Source organism: Oryzias melastigma, linkage group LG3, assembly GCF_002922805.2.
Source record: "Oryzias melastigma strain HK-1 linkage group LG3, ASM292280v2, whole genome shotgun sequence".
Taxonomy (NCBI): domain Eukaryota; kingdom Metazoa; phylum Chordata; class Actinopteri; order Beloniformes; family Adrianichthyidae; genus Oryzias; species Oryzias melastigma.
The window spans coordinates 2,048,684-2,068,829 of record NC_050514.1 but is presented as its reverse complement, the minus strand read 5'-3'; the positions used below and the strand labels follow the sequence as shown (position 1 = coordinate 2,068,829).

Genomic DNA, 20,146 nt, shown 5'->3' with positions numbered 1-20,146 from the left:
TTAGTTTCTGCGTAGCAGCAGTACTTTTTAGAAATTTACCTCTGAGTTGTGGGTGGGACTGTTGAAGTGGAGCAATCCCGCCCCCCTTCCTATCCCCACTACTGAGAGCTCAGAATAGCAAGCCTGTGGCGTGTTCCGTGTATTTTCTACATCGCAAATAAACTCTTTTCAAACGCATTTTTATTTTGTCTGGTCCTGTTTCATTTGACTAAAAAATACCCAGAAATGCAATTTTCGCTGTAGTTTTCTAAATTTATGTCCTCCATCATCAGAAAAAAATGCCACAAGAACATGTTCAAAACATAAAAAGGACCATTTTCATCTGAGTTGGTCTTTAAAGAAAAGAGCCAAAAATGTAACAGCAATCAAGAGTCCCAAAGTACAGAGAAAAGCCCCGCTGCTATTATCTTGGGATGCTATAAAAGGAAATAACAGGGATGACTAATGATATGGATTTCCCACCTCTTTTGTGTTACGACCCTTTCTTTGTTGCTCTTTGTCTTCGTTGGTTGCGACTGGGAAGTTCATAATGTAACCTGACTTAAACCCAAGCGGTTCCATTTGTGCAAGGACATTATAGTCATGACAGGCAGAAATGAGAAGAAAATGTAAAGGCCACAGGTAAAAGCTGTTTCTGTCCTCCTGAATAGCTCCACTTGTTTGTTCTCGTCGTTTTGCTTCAGGCTACAGCTTTTGCATGTATAATGGCTGCTGCTTTATAGACACCAATGCAGCACTTTCAAACTTTTACAACTTTTGGTAATTACTTATTCTTGACACAACTGCAACTTCTTTAGATTATCAATAGTTGGGGTGGAAATCTTGAGGCATCTCACGATTCGATTTATTAACAAAACTAACAATGCATCCTGAATTTATGCATTTTTTTAAACGTTTTCTGTTAAATCAGCTCAAAAATACAATCTTTTTTCCCATCATCCCTTTTGGCTTCACAATTGGGTTCTTTTATTTTAATAAATACAAACTACAAACCACTTTCATTTGAACACGCTGCCTGTATTTTCCTTTAAACACAAGTCAAAAATATTTAATAAGAACAAACAAAGGTTAACAGTTCTTAGACGACGGCTCACAACGGCTTAGAACAGATTCCTGCACATGACCATGACCTACAACCCTGTGCCTTGTGGTCAAAAACAAAACAATAGTTGACAATGATACACAGATCCCATTTATTGTGCTTAAAGAGTAACCAAAGCCTAAATGTTGGTCATAGACACATTTTTGACAAATGGAAATAAAACTGTTTAATTCTTCAAAATATAGTCAAAAACTGTCTGTGTGCTGCCCCCTACAGGTTGAAATTAGATATTACAGTTGAATTTTGTGATTGGTCGAACCATGTGAGTTTCAGAAGTCTGACGTCATGATCTGCAGCTCCAGTAATGATGACAGTCCAACCTCCAAGCCCCTCCCCTCTGACTGAATTTTCAAATTTCGCCAGTGGGTGGAGTCAGCCTCCAACTTCCTGGTTTGGTTACCCTTTAAACAACAGTAAAGACAGTGAAGACTCTTCGTTATTTTAAAAAGATATATATTATAAAAAAATTAACCAAGAAGACTTTATTTCCAATAAAACTATTAGAAACAATGTTTCCCAGACATTCCAAATGCTTAGAAATACAAAAATCCCCTCTTCCTGTTTCAGACAGTATCCAGAAAAGTGTGTATTTGTTCTTGAGCAGCTCTAAAGATAATGTTTATTTCCTTTCAGAAAGCTGCTTGCATCATTGCCGTTCCTACTTTCAGTCAAATCATCGTATAGGCTGCAATTATCATCCTGGAATCGTAGAAAATGACTGAGTTCAGATTCGCCCAAATGTCTGACATTATGACAGAAGTTATCGTAAAAAAAGCCACCCACACCCGAATGCAGCCACACAATTCCCAGAATCTGAATGAGCTTTTTTGCATTTATCATCTGCCAGAAAATTGCCATGTGGACTTAAGCCCTGGTCCTACGGCAAATGGATCACAAAGAATATTGAAGGGAGGGCTTTTTATTTCAAAAAATGAAAAGCTAATTATTGTGTTCAAAATGTTTTCAGCTCAGGACCACAGAGGTACATTTATTATTGCTTTGACTTCCCTCATGCATGCTTGTTATGGCTTCATGTAGTTGTGAATAATAGATCTGTTATTTGGGAACGGGCTGTCACAGCCTTACATTATTCAGCCTGTGATTACAATGACTTACAACTGTGATTTATTTAGGTGAGATTACACAAGCAAATGTGATGCTATATTTGTTGAACTGACTAAGAGAAAAGTGTTTGAGTATTTGCTAGAAGTGTTATGAATAATAGACTGAGTTGATGAATGCTTGTCGTTAATTGAATTGAACTATACTATTGTAAAATTGTAAAAAAATAAAAAATAAATAACTCGATTATATTGAAAAAGACTATTTAAATTGGGGTAGAGTAGGTTTAATTTACTATGGGGGCTGGTTCCCGCCTTGCCCACCCTACATTGCTTCTGGTGGTTCCAGGTTGGTGCCAGTGTTCGGCAGCGGAGCCGTCATCAGTGTGGGAATGTGTGTGTGAATGGGACTGTGAAGGTGCAAACACACCAGCTGCGTGTGGTGCGTTCAAGCACACGCTATTTCCAGTTTTATAAAGTGGCAGGGAGGGCATTAATTGAATAATGAGATAAAGTTAAAAGTGTCTGTAGTATTCGTATTTTTTTATTATTTTGTTGTCAGAAATGCGATTTAAATCATACCTGACATGTTTCATCGGAGATGTTCCGTCTTCATCAGAGTGGTGGAGTGTGATGTGTATGAACAGCTGATTGTCTCTGAGGCGGAATCACCTGTCAAAGTTTGACGGGTGACTCCGCCCCCCGCTGTCTGGCCCGCTGCTGGAGGATGTTGTTGACTGGGCTTGCTTTCTAATCTCTAAGTTAGTATTTTTACTGATTGTTAGCACTCCTCTGCCACCTTGAATAGAGAGAACCTCAGAGCAAAAAGTCAAAGCGGTGCAAATCCCCTAAATCTTGCTCCAGGCTTCTTGTTTTCACAACTGTTCCTTTACATGTCCGTCTGGATGTTATAATAACTCAACCAGCCACAAACCGCGATGATTCATTTCTCTTCAGTGATCATGTTTGGCACTTTCATGCTTTGAAATGGACGTTACCCACCACTCCCCAATCGTCCCTGATTGGTCACAGTGCTGCGCTTTTATGCGTAAAAATGTTCAACCGGGTTATGGGAGGGCCCAATTTGTATGTAGGGCTGGCGCCCCGACTTAAAAACTTGCATAGCTTTGACTTTTCATTGAAAGTGCCGCTTGAACGCGCGCCTTCACAGCCAGTGTGTGAGCGCCTTGACTGTAAAGTGCTTTGGGTCTTCAAGGATTTTGAAAAGTGCTTTACAAGTGTACAACATTTACTATACCCATAACATAAAAACGAACAAGGTCCATCACAGCACACATGTGATGACAGCAAAAAAATGATCAACCATCATTGCAGTGTGGAAACAGTCTGAAGTTAGCAGTCATGTCACCATACAGTGTGGTACAATGTTCTAATAATGTTCCTCTTTGGATTGTTTTAACGTGGAAAACCAACTTTATGGAACTAAAATTTGAATATGTTTGACATAAATACTTCTTTACTTGTTCGTTTATACACATTTCATTTCCACTCGATTATCTTGCAAGAAATACAAGGAATCTGGAAAATTTCACTTTCACTGTTCATTAACAGCCATTTATTTGTGAGTCACACTGGTTGAAGTTTTGGTTAAAAATGTCCTGGATCCATTTTAGGTCAGAAAATTGGATTGGATTATTCAAAATGAACCAAAATAAACTATGAATCAACCACAGAATATGGTATGAATCCATTCATTATTAAAATGAATTGTAACACCTCTAGTTCTTGCATGTATCACAGGGTGTTTTTATGTCTCCTCTTTACTCAAGTTGGTTTTACTGATCAATACTCCATTAATTTTCTTAATCATCCCATCCGTCTTTCTTAGAGTTTATTTTTACTGTAGTCGCTGTTTTGAGGATGACTCAGAGAAGCTGCCATTTAGTTTTATGCATCATTCGCTCCATATATTATTTTAAATTCTTATCTGCGTCGCCCGGAGATGTATTACCTGTTTAATGAAAATTTAATCAAGTTCAGTTCCAATTATACATGTAGTGATTGTGGGAATCAGGTGTGACGAGCGTGGCAACCTGTCTGTGTAAATCAACTGTTCAGAAATGAAGGGTTTGCTGTCGTACTGGGCGGGCACCAAAGAGTTTAATAATCCCATCAAGCACACTTTTCAAAGGGCGGGAAATAATTCTGATAAGTTTGCCTCACTTTATCTATTTGTAATTGTATCTGAGAAGCTGGTGTTTATTTTTAGCATCCCACTGAAGGCTTGAGTGTGTCTTCCATGCCGTCATTAAAGCTACACATCTGTCCACGGTGATGTGCATGTTCTCTTTAAGCTTCCACTCTGTAAGCATTGTCTCTCCTTTGATGCATTGTTTGCCTGCTTCCATGGCTGAATACAAATTGAGATCAGTGGGAAAATAATGCTCTGCAGCTATTTCTGGGATAGATTTACTGACAGAAAATATTAGAGGAACATGCTTTCATTAATGTGAATTGCTGCCTAAGCATCTTTATTGCCCTGAGCTGTATATTTCATTGGGTGTTAATTTTAATTTGCTCCAGAATGAAGGTACAAACTGGGAGGTTAGGGTTCCATAAAGCAAAGGCTGCTGATTGAAAGTGTGTTTGCCAAGATATAAGTGAATAGATTTGCAGCATAATGACAACCACTTGTGTTTTTTAGTGCGAGGTCATTAGAGCTTCATGTTAATGACATCATATGAAGAGTCTGATGCACTCAGCCGCTGTACAAAATTCTCACCTTGTAACATCTTATGTGCGTTCTTGACTTGTTTTATTACGAGACGACTTGTTACTTTCATTGTGTGAACCGTACTGATTGTAGCCTTGGCAAGAGTCGCCCTTTTGATGAAGTAAATGGGGCAAAGGGGTTAGGTGTTCCAATTTGTAAAACATCTGCTGAGGTTAAAATGTTTCCATTGGTCTTTTTCCAAACCTTACTAAGAAAACGGCTGAAGCTAGTTCACACAGCCCTCAGCCATGCGTGCTTAAGTGACCACTTCCAATGAACGTTCTATGTAAGTGCGACCATTTAAAACCCTTGCATCACATGTCACATTGTAAGACTGTTTTGGGGCTCTACATACAAAACACACATCCAATAAACGCTCATTGAAAGTTGAAAATCTATTTCTTTGACCAATCAGGGACTTGGTAGTGACGTTATGGAAGGGCTAACTGTTTGAAAATTGATCTCTAATGAAGAGGCGAAGGCGTTTTGATCCATGTGAGTTGCTTTAATAGCAGACAATAGACAGACAAAGACAAGGCGGGACAAAGTCAAAACAGGCAGCAGTCACATAAAGATCATAGAAGTAACACACAGAATGTCTGCAATGCAAAAAACAAGACTTCACACCAGGAAAAATCTGTTTGCTGGTGATTAGTGAATATAGCACAGCTGGTGAGGTCTGGAAACAGATGGCAGTGGCTGATGGGAGATGTAGTACAGTGGAGCTGAGAGACCAGGCGAAGATTCATATTCAGGTGATGGCTCCCTTTGGTGGTCGGAGGTGGAGACAGAGAGCTGACTCCTGACATGATCATGGAGGGGAAATGATTCATACATCAAGAATTCTCTGGGACCAAGTCTTTCATATATCACAATACAGCTGTAAAAGAACAAGATTCTTGTGATTTGCATCACTTTTGAATCCAAGTTTTTCCAACTGGTGCTGGACGTGGGCTAGTGAACAGTAGAAAAAGAAAAGAAGAAGCCCTTCCCTGCTTGTCCAGTGTGAGTACTACTCATCACATGGTTGGTGAGTCCGTAACTTGATGCATTGGTAAACCTGGATCAATAAACTGAACATATGGCCCTTGGAGCTGCATGTCTTCTGTGATTTTGAGTCCTGTGTGGCTAAATTAACTATTTGTCATAAGAAGCAAATGAAGGATGTTTGTAAACATTATCAATGCATGTTTATAACAAAACCTTTCATATTTAGAGCTCTGAAATGACAGCTTATTTTTGATAAGTCATAGAGGGAATAAAAACATCTGGATTCACAGTATGTGATTTTAAATTAATGCAGGGAATGGAGCAGGTTAAAGTAGCTAGTCTGACCTGTAAATTGTTCCATCGATTTGAGTATGTTGCCCTGCATGGACTGCAGGTGTAAACACCCAGCGGGTGTAGAAGATGGATGGACACTGGGAATAGTTGTTAGTCCTAAACATTTAGCTCCTCAGATCACACTAAATGGTTAAAGAGGGTAAAGAACTTAGTTCAACTGAGTTTTTTTCAAGGTGTAAATCTCCCACTACTGCTCAGCTGGCAGTGGAGAAATTCATTTAATTAAACATATTTGACAGTGAAAGTAAAGCCGTTTCTGATATAATTTTTGGAACATATAAAGGAAGTGAACATAAAGAGGTGTGCAAGCTGTCAACATTAGTAACAAATACATAAAAATCCCTACTTTTCTAAGAATTACAGACAGTGGACTCTTGATAAAATTATTTTATGTGACATAAATCAAATTTCTCTTGTTCTGGAGTGGCATATAAACAGTGAAGACTTTAGTTGCCCCCTGGGGTGTAAGTATCATGATCTGAAGTGACATCAGTTAGTCAGTGGTGGGAATGCTTTTGCATTTAGAGGGTGAAGACAGCAAAGCACATCCATCCATTTATCTGCCATACCTGCTCTATCCCTCTTGAGGTTACAGGGTTTCTAGAGTAAATCCAGCTGCTGTTGAGCAAACATCAGGTACACCCTGAACAGGCCACTGGTCTATCGAAGGGCCACACAACCACACTCATATTTTTACTTAGGTAGTGTAGGTGAGTAGGCCTACATACGCTTTTATTTTCTCAGGTTACCACTCTGTCCCAAAACTATGAAAACAGCATTTTTTGGAATCGTGACTAACCATGGAGCTTGACCCATAGAACCTACATGAAGCTACAACAATGTTCATCATCGGTACTCTGGACAAAAATAAACCTGACAGTCATAAAGTCATCAAAACTGTAACGCCATCCAATCTAGACAAAGCACGCTGCTTGATTTTTCACCAGGTAGCGTACATCTAATAACTTATACAGTACAATTGTTTTATTAAAAGCCAGATTAAAATATGAACCTGTTTTGATGTCTGGGTTAATTAGATTCATGGGCAGAGGAGCTCATTAATTGCAGGATCAAAGTTTCAACAGAAGAGTACAAAACGAACGCTGATGCGGCTCTGCATCTCACTTCAGCGGGAACATGCAGACTCGCTAACACATTTACCAGCACTTGGTTTTTTTGTTTTTTTCTTATATAATTGTTTTGTTTACAGCCAGCTTCTTTTTGTGTCTACGGAAAAACTAGCTTCAAAACCAATAGACACTTTTTTCCCTTTTTGACTGTCCAGTTTTTTAGCACGAGCAGGAATGAAGAACAAAAAGAAGATCTGCTTCACAGTAGTGCTTTTATTCTGAAAACATCTTGTTATTAATAGCTCCCATATTGGGTCAATGCAAGTGGGCCTTGAAGCCATGCATACTGCTGCATTTTCACCTGTAATGTACTCATATGATTTGCTAATAGGGAATTAACTTACTATCAGGTCTGCTTTTAAGATGCGGCAGGAAAATTGGAGCCACTCTCTTGCCATTTTATAAGAATCTTTGTCCTTTACTGTGAATGCTGTGCAATTAATAGTTTTAATCTCACAGCAGTTGACAGATCTCTGCTAAAATTCACCGTATTGTAAGACTTTTGGTTTTATTAGCAAATTTTGTAAAAACAAAATAGTGAAAAATAAAAAATAAAATGCAAAAATGAGAAAGGAGACCTTGAGAATTCCTCCGTACCATTTTTTTTATGGGCTCGTCACTGACCATTAAATTTCATGTTGCTGGAAAGTTCTGCTTGACATTATGAATAAAGACGACAGTACAGACGTAGGTGACTAGGACATGCTTTGAGAGTTTATTAGACGGAGTAAAAGTGAATCATGAGGGGTTAGCTTAACTCCTCTGATGCACACGCCGCCAGGAGAAAAACGCCAAGACGTAATATGATTTTGTAAAGATAATCCAGCCCTCACTGTCTAAGGATTTGTAGTGAGATCAAAAGTGGGATCTGGTTCAGTTGTGTTGTGTTTTATTACTTCGGTATACACAGACCACCACTATGTCCCTTCAAGGCCTTTTCTCTCACTCTGCAAAAGCTTGTTCCAGTCAATCTATATCAACCCATTTTATATGCAAAAAATAACTTCCAATTTTATATATTTCTTTATGTTTATGCATTATATGTATACGTGCATGCATGTATAAATTATTAGATTATACCTCATACAACATGGAGGCTACAAATATGTATATATATGTATATATATTAGTGCTGTGAAAGTTAACATACTATAATTAAACACAATTAATGAGTTATTATTTATTAATACCCTTCTGTTTATATTCTGTGATTCAGATTTTGTTAAATTTAGGAGATAATATGGCATTTATTTGTAGTTTGTGGACAAAAGCGATCTTTTATTTTAATAAATGAGGCAGAAGATAAGCGAAGATCCGATTTCTGCAGCGCAGAGTGAAAGATCCCTGGTGGTGGGTGGAGCCTAACAGAGCAGCCTGCTATTAGAAATCTAACAACGGGGAAGCAGATCATTATTTTATCGGGGTTGGGGACCGACATTAATTTTCTACAACAACGAGCACTGCCGTTTTCTAAAAATTGCGGAAACTCTGTGGTTCACCGCAAAAGTCGCGCGAGCAATTCAGAGGGGGTAGACACGCCTCCACCTGAGATCAGTTTCCAGAAAACCCGAACACCTGAAATCCAACTGGATCAAACTTCTCATAAGAAAAATTTTAGAAAAAAAAGATAGATAAAATGCATTTTTTTCTATGGGCGGCAGGTTGTAGCAAACACACAACACATAAGGGTAATTAAGGGAAATGTAGGTGAGATGTAGGCCCGTCATACAGATTTTTCCCTTTTTTTCTCCATTTACAAGTAATTAGTGTGCACCCCATGTGTTCAGCCTGACTATTTGGAATGAGGAAATTGGATGATCGTTTGTGCGATCGTTCTGGGCATCACCTCCACACAGAATGTATGCAGCATTTGTGTTACTCACACCTCACCAATGACTAGAGTGTTGTGTAAGGCCACCTAACGACAGCATCACCCTTACGAGATAAGTGTGTACAACTTACATTACAGATATTTCACAAAACACTTATCACATGCATGATAATGGAACGTTCCATTTTGAATAACCTCTCTAATGTGGCAACAACAAACGTCCTTCTATAGATAAAATGCAATATGGAGGGTGTTGCAAGGCTTGAATCATGGTGCAAACAGGTGGTATCAGAAATCATTTCTCCAGTTGTCAGAGCCCCAGAGTTTGTTTTGCATATAGAGAAAGGCGAATTGACAAAAACTACATGGAAGAAGCTTTTTAGAAGAGGGACTTTATTATACACTGTAAGGCAGCATTTCAAATTTACAAGGTCAAATCATGGAGGAAAAATGTGACTCTGTCTTTAAAATCCCATCACGAAATCTTTGTTGGCTCAGTGTGAGTTATTGCTGGTTGTGATAATTTTCAAGGGACTCGCTATTTCTTTGAGGAAAACATCCTGCAGAGAGAAGTGTGAAAATAGGCTAGAAAGTGATATGAACTCTGAGGTGAAAAGCATGTTGTTTGGTACAATGACAAAAAAGATCTAAGCTGCCAATCCTCTCCTTCAATTACGCGGCAGCGTTCTCCAGGGTGATGACGGCGCAAAAGCCACGCTGACTGTGAAGGGCGCTGTCCATGGTCCTGATTATCAGTTATTATGCATCATTAGCTTAGCGCTGCAGGGGTCACCTCAACATGTCCAAACCTGACACTACATCACTCTATAATCATCAGTAATTAGACCACATCTGACAGAGACGGGCAGCATTCTACTATTAGGTGGCTCTTGTCTTCTGGAGAATCGCTGAGAAAACTACTTTCAATGTAATAACTCCGCAGTGACACAATCATTTATTATTGGGATGGTTTATTGTATTGCAGAGAACAATGCTCATGGATAGTCTGTTAGATTTTCCTGATGGGTGGTGCATCCCATTAATTATTCTAAGGGGCATTAAGTTCATTTTGGGGCCACCTACAGCTGTAAGCCACATTCTTCACTGCTCATTTTTTAATGTCAGAGCAAAAATACACCCAAGCTCTTGTCATTTATCAACCATTCCAGACAAACCAAGGTTTTCAGTACATGTCAGGTTTTTTTTTTTTTTTTTAACTTTTGAAAAACTTTTTAACCTAAATTTAATCATGAATAAAGAGAAAAGTTTAGCAGGCATAATAGTTAATAAAGACCCACTCCAATCAACTGTTGTAAAAGCATTCTCAGTGGTCTTTAAATTATGATTATGCTGTTTTTATCCAAAAACAAAATAAATGTGTAACTTTCTAGGACTTTGTGTCTGTAGAGTGCCAGGAGTTCATTAGGAATTGAGATTTGAGTTGTCTGCGGGACCATGGAGCAATAACTGCTTTTGACTAGGGGTGTGTATTGGCAAGACTTTTGAGACATGATACAGATCTTATGATCCGATGCATATCGCGATATATCCCATAAGTGAACCTTTTTTTTAAGAGAATCTGTTGCTGTGAAGTTCAGCAGAACTTTGCCTCTCTTTGCTGATGGCATTTTGACTGCGTGACCCACTGTGAAGCTGTCTTACTTCCCTTGTTCTTGTCTGGGCCGCTACAAAGCACCTCAATCAGTGTTTTAATTGAAACTGGCAAAAACGTGGCACAGACTTTCAGTTCGGTACACATCCCAAATAACAATTAAGTAATACCTGTCTCATCACAACCAAAACCATGAGGCTGACGGAACTTTTTTCAGGTCTTGTTGTTATTTTGTGCAGTTAGAGCTGCTCAAAGAGACTCGGGGTGCTGTGTGGTCAATTAGCGGTCAGGGGTTTAGGTGTAAAACAAAAGTGAGACACTGAAGGACGTTAAGGAATTATTAAATCCAAATTTTAAATCAATACAAGTATCACCAAAAAAAATTCCATGATATATCGCCTTATTGATTTTTATCTCTACACCCCCACTTTTGACAGTTAAAACTATAAATTTTTAATCATTACTATTGCAAAACTTTGCAGGAATAAACAATTTCCAAGTGACATCAATACATGAGGTTTGGACTGCCTTAATGAAAGTCAGTGCATGTGTGAAAGATCTGTATTAACTAAACTGTCTCGTCTCCCTGCTGTTCCGTTGGCTTCCCATTCTTTGGACCCTTTCCAGATTGAGTGTTGCATTCGAGAGCATGGGTGTACCAGCTGCTTCCTCTGTTTGCTGATGAAATTAACATTTCACCGGCTTTTGAAATTTCATCATTCTTTGGCAGCTCATCAGCGTTCCACGCTCTTCAAACATCTGACCCAGATTTGTATCTCTATGTTGTTGTTGGATATACGTTTTCTGTCTGCCTGCTTTAGTTTAACTAAGGTCAGTAAATAGTCACCAGCAGTTGATGGGCTTTTTACTATTCATTCGCCTGTCATTTTTTTTTTAAACATTGTGTGTAAATTATTGGGAAACAAAAACACATTTTTCAAGAATGAAAGTAAAATCTGTTGAAAACACTAATACTGCTACAAGCATTAGAAGGTTCACAACTTTAACTCTAATGTTTTTACCATGGAGTCAGCTTCTGGCATAAAAGCTTTGAAACATTTGCTTCTTGTGTTCAGCACTTAGGATTTATTTTATTATTACAGGAAGATGAAAACTTTAACCACTTTGACCATTGAAACAAAACAACATATGTAAGCTACATCAAAATGGAAAACTTTTTTTTTTTTTTTTTTTAATTAAAGTCCCACTCTGAGTATATAATTTGAGCTCATTTCAAAGTGTTCCCAGTGGTTTTTTAATTATGATTACCATAAATCTTGTAATAGTAGCCCTGGTATTTATTCCAGAATTGTGGCGGTCCGCAGCAGCTTATTAGAGACAGACATCTATTTAAAAGCATCATTTATTGCACCACAGACAGAATGGTAATGCTAATGGGTTCATTTTGTGGTGAAATTTGGTCACAAAATGCAGACAACACCAGATGAACATTTCAGGATTTATTGAAATGATGAGATCATTGTTGTGATTAACACTGGCTATTAATGTTTCTGTTCTGTTTGAAGTATATAGGTGCTTTCACACCGAACGCGATTCGCGCGACAAATCCGCGTGCCCCACCCTTCTTTCACCACACGGCAAATTCACTGGTCGCCGCCTGTCAAAAAAAAAATTTTCTGACGCTGCGGCCACATGTGGGAGGAGCTTCCAGCTCTGTCTGTGGATATCTCACTTACAATGTATGGAAGACACATACGATGACGAGGAATAATGTTTATTTATTGTGAAGACTTCTACAAAGACAACTGTAATTATTTCTCCATGTTTGAGTTATGATTATTATTAAAAGATTTCTCCGGTACAGGGGGCTGCATGACAGCCGCTTTCACTGTGTTTCTGTATATCTGTGGCTGAGCTTGAAGGTTCATTGTTTTGTACTAATCTGAGGGGGAAACTAAAATTAAGAGTCCCTTTTCCTATTATTAATGTCTCGATGAGACCCGAGATGGCAACCCCCGCAGAATCTCGCTGTCTGCCAGCATAAGGAGCGACTAAGCTCTGCTGCAGGAGTGAAAGCGACTGATCTGTTTCGTTGGGCACCGATTGAGTTTTATGGTGCCAGAGCGATTCTTTGGTTGCGGTTTGTTGAAACCAGTTCTTCTAATTTGTTGCTTATTTTCTTAGTTCCTTCACTAGGAAATCGTTTGCTCGTTTCTGCAGGCGTCTCCTCAATGTCACCCATCTGCTTGTGTTATTCTTAGATATGTAGGATCCACTCTAAAATATGGTGCAGATTCCTCACCAGAAAGTTCTTTGACTAATGCCACCAAACAACGTTTAAACGCTAAATCGAATGAATATTTATTGGCCACATTTACTCACAACACAAATACTACAGACACCCGGTGTCTGCACGACTTTGCACGTGATAAAGGTGTCTTTGAGAGTGCAATCTAAAGTGACAAACACCTGTTAGACTCGCCGTTTAATGAGACCAGCCACTATAGGGAGATATAAGGAATGCTGTTTTAGCCTAGATAAAAAAAAACAAACAAAAAAAAAAACGTCATTGTCTAAGTTATTGTTTCCTCAGAGCAGTAGTAGTTCAAGTTGGTTTTGAATTGTAGGTGGGACCCTTGGTGCAAAGCAAGCCCACCCCTCTTTCTGTCGCCCATAACTGAGCTATCTGTTCTATACCAAACCAAACAAGCAACAGTACGAAAGGTTCTGAAGATTGTATGTGAGCTCGCCTTACAGTCAGAGGTTCCAATTTCAGCCGAGTGCTTTCTGTTAGGGCTTGGCGATGCTGAGCATTTGAGTATCGATCCAATACCATTCCAATACCGGTCAATATCTCAACGATTGATACCAATGTCGATATTTATTGGCGGATGTGACATGAACCTCAAAATCTCAATTGTTTTTATTTGCTGTGAATGGTTTTTCATAGGCTTACCTTTTTTAAAGTACTTGATAAACATAAATGCAGAATTAGGACAATATTTTCAATTAAATGGAAAATAGTTTATTAAAATTAAAACTTATTGAAATGAAATAAATTGTGAAGAAGTGAATGATAAATAGTCAGCAAACCAAAAACAAACAAGTAACTATGATGCAAAAATGTGTTTAAAAATGTTTAATGATCAAAAATAGCAACTGGTCCGATACCAAATTGAGATCAATGCTATCGATAATTTAGATCGATCCTCCTAGCCCTTGCATGTTCTCCCTGTGCATGTGTGGGTTTTCTCCAGACACAGCCCACAAAGAATCATTACATGTTTTTAATTTTAGATATATGGTATTTTTCAAACTATACGTTGAATTTAGCATAATAAAACAGTCATATAAGTCAAACTTTATTCAATTAATTTAGAAACAGTTTAGGCTCCTGAATACAATACCTATAATTATAATGCTCCAACAATCCATCAAGCAGTTTTTGTTTGTAGTTTTCTAAAGTTTAACATTTTGACAGATTTTTGTGTACCACAGAAAGTAAAACCAGGTTTTCAACTTAAGGTATGCTGGAATTGGTGTATTATTGAGCAAATCTAAAGTGTTTTAAATGTCCAAAAATTATTTAAGGTTTTCTTAATTAGCTCTGATCTAATTTTAGTTAAATTTACCGATTTTTGGCTGAGATCCACCGATAACAGTAAATTAAACCATGTATAGTTTTTTATTTATAAATCACTCAAGACATCACACTGCTATATTTGCTACACTGACATGTGAGTCTTTTATTTTGAAAGGAAGTCATTTGAATCTTTGTCAAAAGTTCTGAATGTTTTTTTATTAAAAAAACAAACATTTTATTTTTGTGAAAAAAAACTATATTTATCATATTTGTGACAATAAATACAAATCTGTGTCTCATTTTTTCTATAAGGTGATGTAAGAGTTTGAGGCTCCTATTGGGTTGTGGTCAGTGAAAAATTGACCTGAAGGGCTCTCTAAATGTTAAAGGTTGCAGACCCCTGATATATAACTTTATTGTGTCTCAAAGTTATCCCTGTGTGTAAATATGTGTAAGGCCCTGAAATAGGCTGGTGCTCTTTTAGGGTGTACCTCACCTTCACCCAAAAGTCCTTTGACCCTGAAAGGGAAACTGTGGGTTCTGAAGGTGGATGAATGGATTATTTTTGCAACACTTTTATTTTTTCTTCTAATAATGGGTGTGCTTCATGGTGTTTTATTTTGGTGTTATTTTTTTCCTGATCTCAGCCTCTCAGCGTGGGTAAATTCTCCTGCTGCATAATTTCAGCTATCCTGCCCACACTGTAGCTGCAGTCACAGGCATCTGTGTCCATCAAGGCTTTGATTGAGCATCTCCTTCATCAGCTCATATCATTCAACACACACAATATTTAATCATAAAGAGCAGAATTAACGAGGACTGTTTTTTCATATAAACTTGTCCTCATCCCACCAGCTCTACAAACATTCACTTCCACTTTAGAGCTCAGCGTTGGGAGGAACTCCGCAGGACAAGAAAGGCTAAATAATTTCTACTCATCGCTTCAGGGCTTCTCGAGCACCAGTCATTAATTAAGCAGAATGTATTAGTCATGACTCCCACCAAAGCTTTTTTATATTAATGAGGCGTGTGTTTGAGGTGGAGTGTGGCTTGAGCTGGAGCCGCTGTGGGCAGAGTCCTGACAGGCACTTTCAGACCAAGCTTAAAACATAATCAGGTGCATGGGCAAGGCGGCTGTGTATCCTCTCTGCAGCCTCATCAAAGCCTGTCCTTTGATGTATTGTTAATAATCCTCAAATTATTTTAGAGTCTAGTTGAAGATAAATTAACTGCAGCTTAATCTGTTTGATAAACTCAGCACTCAATCTTAAATCAATAAACATGTTGCAAAAAAACAACTGATCTAATATTTATGAGCAGAATCCATCTATGAATTATGTAGTAGCTGGTAAAAATAATCTTTAACCCCTTAAGTGAGCTCTGTGTGTGTTGAAGAGTTCATTACTTTTTTACAGTAGCGGCAGCAACCTGAGGTCAGCTCAAAGACAGGATTTAGGAATTGAATTTGCTGATTCTAGGAGGACTCACGTGTTGCTGCAGTGTTAAAAACAATGAAGAAAAAGGTTCGAAATGTAAAAAAAGACATGATTCCACCATCTTATCCAAAAATACAGACAAATGTTGCTTAATAAACACAGTACAATAAAACTTGGTTAAATGAAAGCTCATCACTGGAGTCATGCCTACACCGCGTATGAATTACTATCGGAACTGGTTAATGCTATAGCATCAGTTACATGTGCAAAATGTCCTTGATTGGATCAAAGATCAGATTAGAATAGATTGTAACAAACGTTTACATACGCCACAAGTTTGATCAGAATAAATCATTTTGACAATCCATAGAAGTATCTAAAATACTGGAAACAGACGTAGAAGTTCTGTTGTAAACAAAAAAAAGCTGCAGCTTTGAGTGAGAGGATCTTCTTAGTCAGCTTTTATTAACATCAGCCTTTATTTTGTCTAAATATGGTTGGAAATACAAATTCACATGATTGATGAGGCATTTGGAACGCAGAACTTCCACGCTCCAAACCCCTCGCCCAGCTCATACCGTCCTGAAGCCGCTCAGAGACACAGATCTCCTGGGAGACACGGTTTTCCCGATCCAGCAGCTGGCTCACAGAGCAGCCGGACAGACTGCGGTCCGAAACGCACACCAAAACAAAGCCCCCTCCCCTGATTTCAAACGTAGAGCTATGAGTCCGGCTGCAGCCAATCGGTCCTGTTTGTGCTCCGAAGTCTCCTCTGGAGCGCCACACCGTCTATGTATGACGTAAGATCCACACCATCTGAATGAATAGTTTGCATAAGTGCTGAGGGGGACGATCCAAAATATGGATTATATCAACCTGAAGTTGGTATTGGTATCGCAGCGATACCGGCAGATATTTAACGGCTAAGAATTTACAAATTATTTATATTTCTACTATTTTTTTTTTCTATCGTCAAACATTTTGATTTATTTTGTATTATAGCTACTTGTTTATTTTTGTTTTTTGACTGTTTTGCATTCACTTCTATACCTTTTATTAATTTCAAGTTTTTATTTTAATAAATTATTTCCATTTAATTTACAATATTGTCCTAATTCTGTTTTTATGTTTATCAAGTAATTTAAAAAAAGGGAAACTTAAAAAAAAAATATTCCCAGCGATTAAAGGCAATTGAAATGTTGAGGTTCATGTCAGATCCACCGCATTTATGGAAAATATCAATATTGGTATCGATATCAGCGGTATTGACCAGTATCGAATTGGTATTGGATCAATACCCAGATGCTCAGTATGGCCCCGCCCTAGTTTTCATGCACCATGATCGGATCAATAAATTTTGATCCAAATGAGTCTGATCGGGCCAGAGGATTCTGAATGGATTCACTTTTATTCTGATCAGGCACCTATTCTGATTACTTGTGTGTCATTGTAAATGCAGATAGTGATTTTTAAATCATTTAAGAGATTTTTTTAATACTTAGGCTTATAATTAAAAATAGATTATCCATGTTATGTTTAAAGGCTAACATTTCAGATTACCTTTCCAAATGTCCATAGAGTGGATAGTTCTTTATAGACCCACTACAATGAAAATGCTGTTTTTGGCATTTCATGTTCTTTTGGTATTTTTCTGATTATGGAGGACATATATTTGAAGAAAATGAAGCTTAAAATTGCATTTCTGAATCTTTTTTTTCTAACTGTTGTGAATCAGGAGCAGATGAAAAAATGTAATTTGTATTTAGATCCATATACGTACGTGTCAGTGGTAGGGCGTGTAAACAGAGAGGTTTTCATAACTCTGAGGCAAATTCCTAATGAACTATTGCAGAAATTATGTCATAAAAGACAACAGATTTGTTTTATTTTAGAAAGAAATTGTAGAACGAAAACAATGAAAATGCTTTTAAAATAGCTCAAAAGATGATGAGAGTAGATCTTTAATCTTTATGGAAGCTGTTGCATAATATTTAATGCTAAAATGAAGCTTTGCTGTGCACTGTATTTCTAACTTTTAGACCAGTAAAGACTCACACCTGAGGGGCTGACAGTTCTGGTGTAAAAGTAAACCTGATAAATTGGGAGGACCAGAATCAATACTATACTAGATTGAGGCATCTGCTGCAGCGTTAGTATCCTCTGTGCAGCTTTGCTGAAGGATTATAGTTTAACTTGGATCGTAAGATGCAGTTTAGTCTCGTCAAGGATTGTAATCTTACAAATCCTAATATGAATTAATTAGCATTGAGGTCATGATTATTTGCTGTGATCACACTCTCCCTTCAAAACACATTTTGCACTGTGGGCTGTCGATCCATTATCTGCGTTTGAGCTGCGTTAAACCCGCTGCAGCCCAGCAGGAGGGGAGCGGGGCTTTTTATGAGGGCAAAGGCCCCCACTGTGAAACAAATTTGTGCGCTGGTTTAAAAGACAAGACGGAGCAATGGCTTGATTACAAAATAAATAACACTTGGTAATCTTCATTATTACTTTCTCATAATTATGGCAAAGGAAACAGTAATTGAAAAAGAAAAGAAAAATTACATAATCCTACTTTTAGCCAGCAAAGTTCGATTTTTTTTTTTTTATTCTGTTCTTAATTAGCAGCAAAAACATCTTAAGCCTTTCCGTTAAAGAATCTAAAACAGCATTATAGTTTAAAGAAACAAACGTTTAATTTAATCATCTTTAGATATATTGTATACAGTGGCCAGGAAGTGCAAAACAATAATTTACCTGAAACACTTTTACAATTTGACCTAAATCCACCTCCTTTTTTTGAGTTTTCAACATGTCTGTGTGTCATTTTTCTTATGAAAGAGAACAAATGTAATAAGAATTAATTTTGTTTTTACATTTCTGAGTATTTCTCCTTTTAAATCAATCAAACTGTCTTGGACAGACTCTGTTTGCATTAATGATCTTCTTTCCATCAACAGCTCTGCTGCACATGCACTAAACCCTCATCTGTTCCTAGTGTCTAGTTCAGGTTCTGGAGAAGAGAAGATGGTATCTTCACATTGACTGCAGTCAAATGAGCCGCCGTTCACATTTCTGTGGTCAAATCAGCATCACTGGATTTTTGGTGTGAGTTTCATCCAATACTTACGGTAGCAGGACTGAGAACGCTGGAAAATCTCCACCAGACTCCACGGAGCTTCTTGATGTGACCACGGAAATGTGAACGGCGGCTCATTTGACCGCAGTTGGAAAGGATTGTAAATCAATGAAAGAGCATTTTGATGTTAGCTTTGATTATTTTATCAAGAACTCTGAGAAACCAATGATTGAATGTATTGATCACAGTCAATAAACATTGGAGAATTAGCTAAAAGAGTCTTTGGTGAACTGGAAGGAGAAAGAATCAGGATTTTGGAGGAAGTTCTGTCCATGAAGATCTTCACTTCCTCGTCCAGCTGACATCCGGATCAGAACCATACGGCTGGACATTACCCAGATTGATGGATGCTTTTATGTAGCAGCGGTTAAGATTTACGCTAGTGAGACACAGAGCTACCATGATCAGTCAGGGGGGGGATCAGGGGCGGGACTGCTCACCTCAGCTCCAAAAGCCACGCCCCCTCAGAGGTGATTTTGGAAACAGAGGCTTCAGATCAACATAAAAAGTGTCTTTTTAAAACATTTAGGTTGTGGAATTTTGGTTAAAAATGTCATAACCTTAATTAAACACTACCGGGAATGTTTTTTTTAAATAATAAAAATTTTCATAGGGAGTTCTTAGAGCTTTTTTTAACATTATTTATGGTAAAATAAAGGTCTGCATAAAATACTTTGTAAAGAGTCAAGAGTCAATAGAGTCGATTCTTTACCAGGAGTCGAATCAAAAGAGTTGGCTCCCAAGAAAGAGTTTGAGTGCCCATCACTAGTGCAGATGTTTCAAATTAGCTACACTAAGATGTTTTTTTTTGTCATAAAGGTAACGGTTCTAAACAGAAATAAGGATAAAATAATTGCTCACGATCCATTTTGTTATAATGCGGATTGCATTATCTGGAAACATCTTTTCAGAGCCTTGAACTATAATCCTGTGTATTATGGACACACATGACCTGTTGCACTGAATGCTTTTGGTACCAATAGCAGTTCTTTGCGCATAAGGAAGATGAAAAAGCAGCTTAGTTTTTCCGAATGTTTGATGTTACCCTTGACTCAGTCCCCTCTTCAGATCCACTGTGAAGATGCCAGGCAGAAAACATGTTTAGAAACACGGCTGTTAGGAGAGCTTGCTGTTGACACAAGATCATCTGAGCCGTTAACTCATGTCCTTTGCCAAGTAGCGGTTTGACCTCCCCTCATAGCAGCATTTCTTC

The 20,146-nt window shown here is 38.0% G+C and overlaps 1 protein-coding gene across 1 annotated transcript in view; it reads left to right on the top strand.

Annotated features, from left to right (window-relative positions):
* Nucleotides 1-20,146, top strand: part of LOC112160622 (protein kinase C-binding protein NELL1) — a 400,547-nt gene that overhangs the window by 287,145 nt on the left and 93,256 nt on the right. The window lies entirely within an intron of this gene.